Source organism: Rattus norvegicus, chromosome 12, assembly GCF_021556685.1.
Source record: "Rattus norvegicus strain SHRSP/BbbUtx chromosome 12, alternate assembly SHRSP_T2T, whole genome shotgun sequence".
Taxonomy (NCBI): Eukaryota; Metazoa; Chordata; class Mammalia; order Rodentia; family Muridae; genus Rattus; species Rattus norvegicus.
This window is the reverse complement of record NC_141545.1, coordinates 7,436,797-7,447,664: the sequence shown is the minus strand read 5'-3', so window position 1 is coordinate 7,447,664 and position 10,868 is coordinate 7,436,797. Positions and strand designations below refer to the sequence as shown.

Here is a 10,868-nt window from a genome sequence, read left to right as displayed (position 1 = left end):
GGTTTAGTCCCTGGAAGCTCTGGTTGGTTGGTGTTGTTGTTCATATGGGGTCTCAAGTCCCTTCAAGCTCTTTTAGTCCTTTCTCTGATTTCTTCAACTGGGGTCCTGCGCTCAGTTCACTGGTTTGTTGCTCGCATTCACCTATGTATCTGCCGTATTCTGGCTGTGTCAATGAATAGTTTTATATTCCTTAAAAAAATGTCAGAAGAGCCTACAGCCATACCACCCGGAACGTGCCCGATCTCGTCTGATCTCGGAAGCTAAGCAGGGTCGGGCATGCTTAGTACGTGGATGGGAGACCACCTGGGATACCGGGTGCTGTAGGCTTTTGGGGGTTGGGGATTTAACTCAGTGTTAGAGCTCTTGCCAGGCAATCAAAATCGCTCAGGAGCTCAGGAGCTCAGGAGCTCAGGAGCTCAGGAGGTCAGGAGCTCAGGAGGTCAGGAGGTCAGGAGCTCAGGAGGTCAGGAGGTCAGGAGCTCAGGAGCTCAGGAGGTCAGGAGGTCAGGAGGTCAGGAGCTCAGGAGCTCAGGAGCTCAGGAGGTCAGGAGGTCAGGAGCTCAGGAGGTCAGGAGCTCAGGAGGTCAGGAGGTCAGGAGCTCAGGAGCTCAGGAGCTCAGGAGCTCAGGAGCTCAGGAGCTCAGGAGGTCAGGAGGTCAGGAGCTCAGGAGGTCAGGAGCTCAGGAGGTCAGGAGGTCAGGAGGTCAGGAGCTCAGGAGCTCAGGAGCTCAGGAGCTCAGGAGCTCAGGAGCTCAGGAGCTCAGGAGCTCAGGAGCTCAGGAGCTCAGGAGCTCAGGAGCTCAGGAGCTCAGGAGCTCAGGAGCTCAGGAGCTCAGGAGCTCAGGAGCTCAGGAGCTCAGGAGCTCAGGAGCTCAGGAGCTCAGGAGGTCAGGAGGTCAGGAGGTCAGGAGGTCAGGAGCTCAGGAGGTCAGGAGGTCAGGAGGTCAGGAGGTCAGGAGCTCAGGAGGTCAGGAGGTCAGGAGGTCAGGAGGTCAGGAGGTCAGGAGGTCAGGAGCTCAGGAGCTCAGGAGCTCAGGAGCTCAGGAGGTCAGGAGGTCAGGAGGTCAGGAGGTCAGGAGGTCAGGAGCTCAGGAGCTCAGGAGCTCAGGAGCTCAGGAGGTCAGGAGCTCAGGAGGTCAGGAGGTCAGGAGGTCAGGAGGTCAGGAGCTCAGGAGCTCAGGAGCTCAGGAGCTCAGGAGGTCAGGAGGTCAGGAGGTCAGGAGCTCAGGAGCTCAGGAGCTCAGGAGCTCAGGAGCTCAGGAGCTCAGGAGGTCAGGAGGTCAGGAGGTCAGGAGGTCAGGAGGTCAGGAGGTCAGGAGGTCAGGAGGTCAGGAGGTCAGGAGGTCAGGAGGTCAGGAGCTCAGGAGCTCAGGAGCTCAGGAGCTCAGGAGCTCAGGAGCTCAGGAGCTCAGGAGCTCAGGAGCTCAGGAGCTCAGGAGCTCAGGAGCTCAGGAGCTCAGGAGCTCAGGAGCTCAGGAGCTCAGGAGCTCAGGAGCTCAGGAGCTCAGGAGCTCAGGAGCTCAGGAGCTCAGGAGCTCAGGAGCTCAGGAGCTCAGGAGCTCAGGAGCTCAGGAGCTCAGGAGCTCAGGAGCTCAGGAGCTCAGGAGCTCAGGAGCTCAGGAGCTCAGGAGCTCAGGAGCTCAGGAGCTCAGGAGCTCAGGAGCTCAGGAGCTCAGGAGCTCAGGAGCTCAGGAGCTCAGGAGCTCAGGAGCTCAGGAGCTCAGGAGCTCAGGAGCTCAGGAGCTCAGGAGCTCAGGAGCTCAGGAGCTCAGGAGCTCAGGAGCTCAGGAGCTCAGGAGCTCAGGAGCTCAGGAGCTCAGGAGCTCAGGAGCTCAGGAGCTCAGGAGCTCAGGAGCTCAGGAGCTCAGGAGCTCAGGAGCTCAGGAGCTCAGGAGCTCAGGAGCTCAGGAGCTCAGGAGCTCAGGAGCTCAGGAGCTCAGGAGCTCAGGAGCTCAGGAGCTCAGGAGCTCAGGAGCTCAGGAGCTCAGGAGCTCAGGAGCTCAGGAGCTCAGGAGCTCAGGAGCTCAGGAGCTCAGGAGCTCAGGAGCTCAGGAGCTCAGGAGCTCAGGAGCTCAGGAGCTCAGGAGCTCAGGAGCTCAGGAGCTCAGGAGCTCAGGAGCTCAGGAGCTCAGGAGCTCAGGAGCTCAGGAGCTCAGGAGCTCAGGAGCTCAGGAGCTCAGGAGCTCAGGAGCTCAGGAGCTCAGGAGCTCAGGAGCTCAGGAGCTCAGGAGCTCAGGAGCTCAGGAGCTCAGGAGCTCAGGAGCTCAGGAGCTCAGGAGCTCAGGAGCTCAGGAGCTCAGGAGCTCAGGAGCTCAGGAGCTCAGGAGCTCAGGAGCTCAGGAGCTCAGGAGCTCAGGAGCTCAGGAGCTCAGGAGCTCAGGAGCTCAGGAGCTCAGGAGCTCAGGAGCTCAGGAGCTCAGGAGCTCAGGAGCTCAGGAGCTCAGGAGCTCAGGAGCTCAGGAGCTCAGGAGCTCAGGAGCTCAGGAGCTCAGGAGCTCAGGAGCTCAGGAGCTCAGGAGCTCAGGAGCTCAGGAGCTCAGGAGCTCAGGAGCTCAGGAGCTCAGGAGCTCAGGAGCTCAGGAGCTCAGGAGCTCAGGAGCTCAGGAGCTCAGGAGCTCAGGAGCTCAGGAGCTCAGGAGCTCAGGAGCTCAGGAGCTCAGGAGCTCAGGAGCTCAGGAGCTCAGGAGCTCAGGAGCTCAGGAGCTCAGGAGCTCAGGAGCTCAGGAGCTCAGGAGCTCAGGAGCTCAGGAGCTCAGGAGCTCAGGAGCTCAGGAGCTCAGGAGCTCAGGAGCTCAGGAGCTCAGGAGCTCAGGAGCTCAGGAGCTCAGGAGCTCAGGAGCTCAGGAGCTCAGGAGCTCAGGAGCTCAGGAGCTCAGGAGCTCAGGAGCTCAGGAGCTCAGGAGCTCAGGAGCTCAGGAGCTCAGGAGCTCAGGAGCTCAGGAGCTCAGGAGCTCAGGAGCTCAGGAGCTCAGGAGCTCAGGAGCTCAGGAGCTCAGGAGCTCAGGAGCTCAGGAGCTCAGGAGCTCAGGAGCTCAGGAGCTCAGGAGCTCAGGAGCTCCTGAGCTCAGGAGCTCAGGAGCTCAGGAGCTCAGGAGCTCAGGAGCTCAGGAGCTCAGGAGCTCAGGAGCTCAGGAGCTCAGGAGCTCAGGAGCTCAGGAGCTCAGGAGCTCAGGAGCTCCTGAGCTCAGGAGCTCAGGAGCTCAGGAGCTCAGGAGCTCAGGAGCTCAGGAGCTCAGGAGCTCAGGAGCTCAGGAGCTCAGGAGCTCAGGAGCTCAGGAGCTCAGGAGCTCAGGAGCTCAGGAGCTCAGGAGCTCAGGAGCTCAGGAGCTCAGGAGCTCAGGAGCTCAGGAGCTCAGGAGCTCAGGAGCTCAGGAGCTCAGGAGCTCAGGAGCTCAGGAGCTCAGGAGCTCAGGAGCTCAGGAGCTCAGGAGCTCAGGAGCTCAGGAGCTCAGGAGCTCAGGAGCTCAGGAGCTCAGGAGCTCAGGAGCTCAGGAGCTCAGGAGCTCAGGAGCTCAGGAGCTCAGGAGCTCAGGAGCTCAGGAGCTCAGGAGCTCAGGAGCTCAGGAGCTCAGGAGCTCAGGAGCTCAGGAGCTCAGGAGCTCAGGAGCTCAGGAGCTCAGGAGCTCAGGAGCTCAGGAGCTCAGGAGCTCAGGAGCTCAGGAGCTCAGGAGCTCAGGAGCTCAGGAGCTCAGGAGCTCAGGAGCTCAGGAGCTCAGGAGCTCAGGAGCTCAGGAGCTCAGGAGCTCAGGAGCTCAGGAGCTCAGGAGCTCAGGAGCTCAGGAGCTCAGGAGCTCAGGAGCTCAGGAGCTCAGGAGCTCAGGAGCTCAGGAGCTCAGGAGCTCAGGAGCTCCTGAGCTCAGGAGCTCGCTCAGGAGCTCAGGAGCTCAGGATCTCAGGAGCTCGCTCAGGATCTCAGGAGCTCGCTCAGGAGCTCAGGAGCTCAGGAGCTCAGGAGCTCAGGAGCTCAGGAGCTCAGGAGCTCAGGAGCTCAGGAGCTCAGGAGCTCAGGAGCTCAGGAGCTCAGGAGCTCAGGAGCTCAGGAGCTCAGGAGCTCAGGAGCTCAGGAGCTCAGGAGCTCAGGAGCTCAGGAGCTCAGGAGCTCAGGAGCTCAGGAGCTCGCTCAGGAGCTCAGGAGCTCAGGAGCTCAGGAGCTCAGGAGCTCGCTCAGGAGCTCAGGAGCTCGCTCAGGAGCTCAGGAGCTCGCTCAGGAGCTCAGGAGCTCGCTCAGGAGCTCAGGAGCTCGCTCAGGAGCTCAGGAGCTCAGGAGCTCAGGAGCTCAGGAGCTCAGGAGCTCAGGAGCTCAGGAGCTCAGGAGCTCAGGAGCTCAGGAGCTCAGGAGCTCAGGAGCTCAGGAGCTCAGGAGCTCAGGAGCTCAGGAGCTCAGGAGCTCAGGAGCTCAGGAGCTCAGGAGCTCAGGAGCTCAGGAGCTCAGGAGCTCAGGAGCTCAGGAGCTCAGGAGCTCGCTCAGGAGCTCAGGAGCTCAGGAGCTCAGGAGCTCAGGAGCTCGCTCAGGAGCTCAGGAGCTCAGGAGCTCAGGAGCTCAGGAGCTCAGGAGCTCAGGAGCTCAGGAGCTCAGGAGCTCAGGAGCTCAGGAGCTCGCTCAGGAGCTCAGGAGCTCAGGAGCTCAGGAGCTCAGGAGCTCAGGAGCTCAGGAGCTCAGGAGCTCAGGAGCTCAGGAGCTCAGGAGCTCAGGAGCTAGCTCAGGAGCTCAGGAGCTCAGGAGCTCAGGAGCTCAGGAGCTCAGGAGCTCAGGAGCTCAGGAGCTCAGGAGCTCAGGAGCTCGCTCAGGAGCTCAGGAGCTCAGGAGCTCAGGAGCTCGCTCAGGAGCTCAGGAGCTCAGGAGCTCAGGAGCTCGCTCAGGAGCTCAGGAGCTCAGGAGCTCAGGAGCTCAGGAGCTCGCTCAGGAGCTCAGGAGCTCAGGAGCTCAGGAGCTCGCTCAGGAGCTCAGGAGCTCAGGAGCTCAGGAGCTCGCTCAGGAGCTCAGGAGCTCAGGAGCTCAGGAGCTCAGGAGCTCAGGAGCTCAGGAGCTCAGGAGCTCAGGAGCTCAGGAGCTCAGGAGCTCAGGAGCTCAGGAGCTCAGGAGCTCAGGAGCTCAGGAGCTCAGGAGCTCAGGAGCTCAGGAGCTCAGGAGCTCAGGAGCTCAGGAGCTCAGGAGCTCAGGAGATTTCAGGACAGCAGGGATACACAGTGAGACCATGTGCGTAACAAACCAACAGAAACCAAAACAACAAAGCAACCTTAAAAAACCCATCCCAAACCAAACCAAACCACACCAACAAACAGAAATAGACTTTACAACTTTTTTAAAAAAGATGTATTTCTTATATATAAGTACACTGTAGCTGTCTTCAGACACACCAGAAGAGGGCATCAGATCTCACTACAGATGGCTGTGAGACACCATGTCGTTGCTGGGATTTGAACTCAGAACCTCTGGAAGAGCAGTCAGTGCTCTTAACCACTAAGCCATCCTTCCAGCCCGACTTTACAACTTTTATTTTGTCTTTTTTTTTTCCTTCCCCAGAGCTAAGGATCGAACCCAGGGCCTTGTGCTTGCTAGGCATGTGCTCTATGACTGAGTAAAATCCCCAACCCTAAAAATAGACTTTAAAAATGTCAGAGGAACCCCTCCTCTAGGATGTGGCTGAGTTGAAGCACACAGGCGGGAGACTCTGCAGAATCCGCGGCCCTGAGCATCTGAGCGCGCTTCAAGTCTCCGATTAAATTTTAAAAATGGCCTCCAATAAAACTACATTGCAAAAATTGGGAAAAAAAAAAACAGAATGGAAAGAGTAAAAGAGTTGAAGAGGCTGAGCCTGAAGAATTTGTGGTAGAAAAAGTACTGAACCATTGTGTAGTGAACTATTTCGTGAAGTGGAAGGGGTTTACAGATGCCGATAATACTTGGGTACCAGGAGAAAATTTAGATTGTCCAGAATTAATTGAAGCACTTCTTCATTCTCGAAAAGCTGGAGAAGAAAACGATGGTCCAAAAAGGAAATGTTTATCTGATAGTGAATCCGATGAGAGCAAATCGAAGAAGAGAGATGCTGCTGACAAGCAAAGGAGGCGAATATGAAGTGGCCTCAGATTGTCATCGCCTTCTATGAGGAGTGGCTGATTTGGCATTCTTGTACCGAAATGAAGTACAATAATTGTTTGCATATATAAATACACAATATTATATATATATGTATATAAAATATATATATATATATATATATATATGAATGATCTGGATCTTGGGTTTTGAATTACTAGTGTGGATCAAAGAGCATCCTGATGAAAATCAAGTCTGATATGCTAGTTTTGAAAGCATTGGCAGTAGTTGGGAGATTTTTGGTTTTCGTTCTGCGTCAAAAGGCACTGACTCCTTTGAGCGAGGAGAGCTCTCTGTAGTTGCTTCCTGTAACAGTAGAGTGCTTGACACCATGTTGTATTTCCTCGGCTTGAAGAACAGCTTTTCTTAAACGCTGGGGAGATTTTACAGTCATGACTCAAGTCAGAACTTACTTTTAACTGGGACACAGAAGGACCATTCTGGTTTGTGTGTGTGTGTGTGTGTGTGTGTGTGTGTGTGTGTGTGTGTGTGTGTGTGTTTCTATGCAGTGTATGCATAAAACACTTACATAACTTGTCTGTTTTAGCTTGTTTTTGATACTCAAAAGAGCTGAACGTGAAAACACAGGTTGATGAGAGGCCATCAGCCTGAACATTTTTCTGAACCCATAACCTTTCGGATTAAGCAGAGTCTGTAATGTATTGGATAGTTTAAAAGCAAGCCCATCAGAATTGATGTATTATCAAGTAAATACAGTAGTTTATTTTCATACCAACTCCACCTTCAGAAAACGGAATTAAACAAAGTAGTAGCTTGATTTAACAACAAGACTTGGCCTAGTGTGGTGGTGTGCACCTTTAATGCCAGAACTCTAGAGGCAGGTGGAGCTGTGATTTAAGAGGCCAGCTGATCTACAGAGGCAGGTCCGGGTCAGCTGGTCTGTGTAAAGTTTCCTCTGGTTGAAACATTCCTTTGTAGGAAGTTAAAATCTGTACTAAAAGGTTATGATTCATGGAATCTGTGAAAAGCTCTCAGGGAGAACTTTCCCTCGGGATGGAGACCCTCTAACTCCAAAGACCAGACCGAGACACCACAGGATGCAATCAGCAAGAGGATTTGGTTTATTGTCGGGATACACAGGCACAGGCACCTGCGGGCGCTTCAGTCACTCGGGGGACTGGCGCGCCCCACGGAACCAAGGATGGGCTTTTATAGGATTTTGGGGAGCAGAAGCAAGCATACAGAAGCAGATGCATGGTTACAGGGATATAATTGGTGGATTCTAATATGGCAAGGGTTTAGCCCGGGGGCAAGTTTCCTAGCTACCTTCCTGAAACATAACGGCTGACTCGGCCCCCCAAGGGTTCAGCCCGGGGGCAAGTTTCTTAGCTACCTTCTTGGAACATAACGACTGACTCGGCCCCCCACCAGGGTGTGGGACCTCTCCTGGGGCTTTTTTTCATTGTCAGGTGCTCAACCGAAGTCGTCCTGTTGCCAGGCCTTCAACCAAACATATCTTGCTTGGCAGCCGCTGTGTACTCAGTGTTCTAACCTTTCCCTGACCAGTCATCTTAAGTACAGCCTTGCAAAATGGCGTTACTGCTGTTAAGCTGGGGTCTTTCATTCCCCCATTTTTTTTTTTGCTAACTTTGAGTGAAATCTTTCACTCGACTTGGTCAAGAAATTTCTGTCTGGTGGGGGCTTATTTCCTCACTGACTCTAGGCCACAAAAGGGCTAGGAGGAGCCATGTAGGAGTTTTAACTTTAAGGGGTTTGGAGTGCGCTGAACTCTCCATGTCTGGGGTGTAGTGTTGTTATTAGTCAATTCCTCAGACCGGAATGTCTTGACGTGTGGTGTGTGGATCTAAGCCGAGACTCCGTCTACCTTTAGGGCGGTCGGGGTAGTCAGGAGGACGGTGTAGGGTCCTTTTCACCGTGGCTCGAGATTCTTTGTCTGGTGTCTGTGCACCCACACGGTGTCTCCAATCTGGAACGGGTGTGGCACCACCGGATGCTCAAGCTCGTCCTGGTAAGCAGCGGCCAAAGGTCTCCAGACGTCTCTCTGTACAATCTGTAGGGCCTGTAAATGGGCCCTCAGAGAAGGGCTGGGAAAGATTTCCTCGAGGAGCTTCTTGGTGACCATTTTTGTAGTCTCGTGCTTTGTGGGGAAGGCTTCGACCCATCTTGAGAAGGTGTCTACAAACACTAGGAGATACTTGTATCCATATATATCTGGTTTAATTTTAGTAAAACCAATTTCTCAATGGATGTCGGGACGGTGTCCCCTAGGATGAACTCCTTGTCCAATCATGGTCCTTCTCGGGTTAACCTGAGCGCACGCTTTGTAACTCTCAGTCACCTTTTGTATCACTTTGTCCCGATTTAAAAAACACAGATTTATCTCTTCTCGATCTAGTAAGGTTTTCATCTTCTTAAACCCCAAATGGGTTAATTTATGTAAAAAGGAGATCAATTTAAAAGTCATTTTTATTGGCATAACTGTCTTTTCTTTGTAGACCCACTGTTTTAGTTGAGGGTGGTAGATGGCCCCCATTTTTTTAGGAGCTCTATGTCCTCATGGGCATAAACCCAACTGGTTTGTCCCACTGGTGGGGGCGTGGGTTGGTCTGGGCTATTTAAGGGCAAGATTTGTTTGTTCATGGCCGCTTCTCGAGCCGTGGCATTGGCCAGCCGGTTTCTTCGTGCCTCTGGGTTGTGCCCTTTCCTTAGGCACGGTGGCCAGCCGGAGGCCACAGGGTCCAATTTTTTAGACAGGTAGGCCACAGGGCGTTTCCAGGGTCCCAACCTTTGTGTTAGGACCCCTTTAGCATACCCCTGTTTCTCATCGATGAACAGTTCAAAAGGTTTGTAGGAGTATGAGGGTGGGATGTTGAACCCTAAAGTCAGGAGCAAATTGTAAGGGTTTGGAACAGTCAGATGAATATCTTCTATCCTCTTGTTGACCTTTCTCAAGTCTTGTACTGGCCTATAATCTCCAGTGTCGGGTTTCTTAACAGGCAGAAGAGGCGTATTCTAAGGCGACCGGCAGGGGATTAGGATGTCTTGATCTAGAAGCCTCGTAATGTGAGGCCTTATACCTTGATAAGCTTCATGTGACAGGGGGTATTGTTTTATGAAGACTGGAGTTGTAATGGCCTTTAACTGTATCCTGAAGCTTGGGTGAGGACTGAATGCTTGGCTCCTGTGTCTACCAGGAAAGTAACCGGCTGCCCCCCAACTTTAAGCGTTACCCTGGGCTCAGGGGGGGCTCCTGGCCCTGACCTCCCTAATCTTTATCTAGAGCCAAGAGGGAGGTTCGTGGTCGAGGCTTTCGGGGTCCGCCAGGCTTCTTGGGGCACTCTCTGGCCCAGTGTCCTTTCTCTTTGTAATAGGCACATTGATCCTTATCCAGCTTTAGCCCCTTTCGAGCTCCCCCCTATCTCCCTTCTTTTTTTGGCCCTGTACTACGGCGGCCAAGATTCGACTCAATTTTTTGTTTGTTTTTTTTTTTATCTCTCTCTTATTAAAAATCTTTTCAGCTTTTTTAAGTAAATCCTGTAATGTATAGCCCTGCAAATTTTCTAACCTCTGTAACTTAGTCCTGATATCTGGAGCAGCCTGCCAGATGAAGGACATAGAGACACTCGTCATTTGTCTTGGGTCATCTGGGTCATAGGGAGTGTACATACGGTAGGCCTCCTTAAGTCTCTCTAGAAAGGTGGAGGGAGTTTTCCCCTGCTTCCTGTAATACCTGTTTTACCTGAGCCAAATTAGTAGGGCGTCGTATAGCCCCTCGGAGACCCGCTAGAAGCAACTGGCGATAAAGGCGTAGGTGTCCCTTACCTTCAGCTGTATTAAAATCCCAGTTTGGTCCTCAGGCAGCTGGGTGGGACGCCCATCATCTCCCAGAACATGCTTTCTGGCCTCTAGGAACACTCTTTGTTTTTTTTTTGTTTTTTTTTTTTTGAGGTTAAGAGGGCCTGTAAGAGCTGTTGGCAGTCATCCCAAGTAGGCTGGTGGGTAAGTAAAGCAGATTCTATTAGGTCGGTGAGTGTCACCGGATCTTTGGAGAAAGAAGGGTTGTGTTGTTTCCAATTGTAAATGTCAGCTGCTGAAAACGGCCAGTACTGGGTCTGGCCACCGGTTCCCTGTCTAAGTAGGAAAGCCTGGGAGGCTGAATCTGGCATCACCTCGCGCTTATTGCGCAATCTCCCTGCGACAGGGGAGAAACCCTTATCAGACTGTGGCCCGGCAACTGATCTGGCCGGCGGCTCTGTCTCCTCCGTTTCAGCCGGGCCTGTCAGAGAGAAGATCTATGAGAGGGGAGTTTGGGTCTGCCGGGAGGACAGGTTTTTTTAGAAGGCTCTGATTTCACAAAGGTAGAGAGAGGAAGACGTGGCAGGCGGACCGGGTGGGGCCGAGGGGACAGGCTGGGGGTTGAGGGGAGGCCAATTCGGGTCCACGAAGGGTTCCGCCCGGGGGGGGGGGGTTAAGGCGAGACTCTCTCAAGTGATAATATAAGAAACCTGGTCAGGATGTCCATGGACGACCCGATCTTTAGCCTGTAAAATAATGATCTTATTAAATGTGCCATTCACTGGCCATCCCGCTCCGAAAGTGGGCCACTCGGATGTGCAGAGAGTCTGCCATTTTCCTTTTTTTTTTAACCTCGACGGACTGGTTGTGTGTCCGGTCGTGGACGTCTTTCTAATGATCAAGAGTGAGACTTAGGGGCGTTGTTAGGGACTGTCCCATGTTAGTTCTAAGGAAGATTAGAACACAGAGAAAACAAACAACACCAACAGTC

The 10,868-nt window shown here is 53.6% G+C and overlaps 1 long non-coding RNA gene and 1 pseudogene across 1 annotated transcript; one reads left to right on the top strand and one right to left on the bottom strand.

Annotated features, from left to right (window-relative positions):
- Nucleotides 1-209: 209 nt before the first annotated feature.
- Nucleotides 210-327, top strand: LOC148002012 (5S ribosomal RNA; annotated as a pseudogene).
- A 6,837-nt stretch (nucleotides 328-7,164) lies between these two features.
- LOC148002011 (uncharacterized) lies at nucleotides 7,165-10,055 on the bottom strand. Its single transcript, XR_015634188.1, has 2 exons — nucleotides 9,905-10,055; nucleotides 7,165-8,166 (listed from the first exon to the last, which is right to left on the bottom strand). It is a non-coding gene; the product is annotated as an uncharacterized LOC148002011 (long non-coding RNA).
- Between the last annotated feature and the right edge of the window lie 813 nt (nucleotides 10,056-10,868).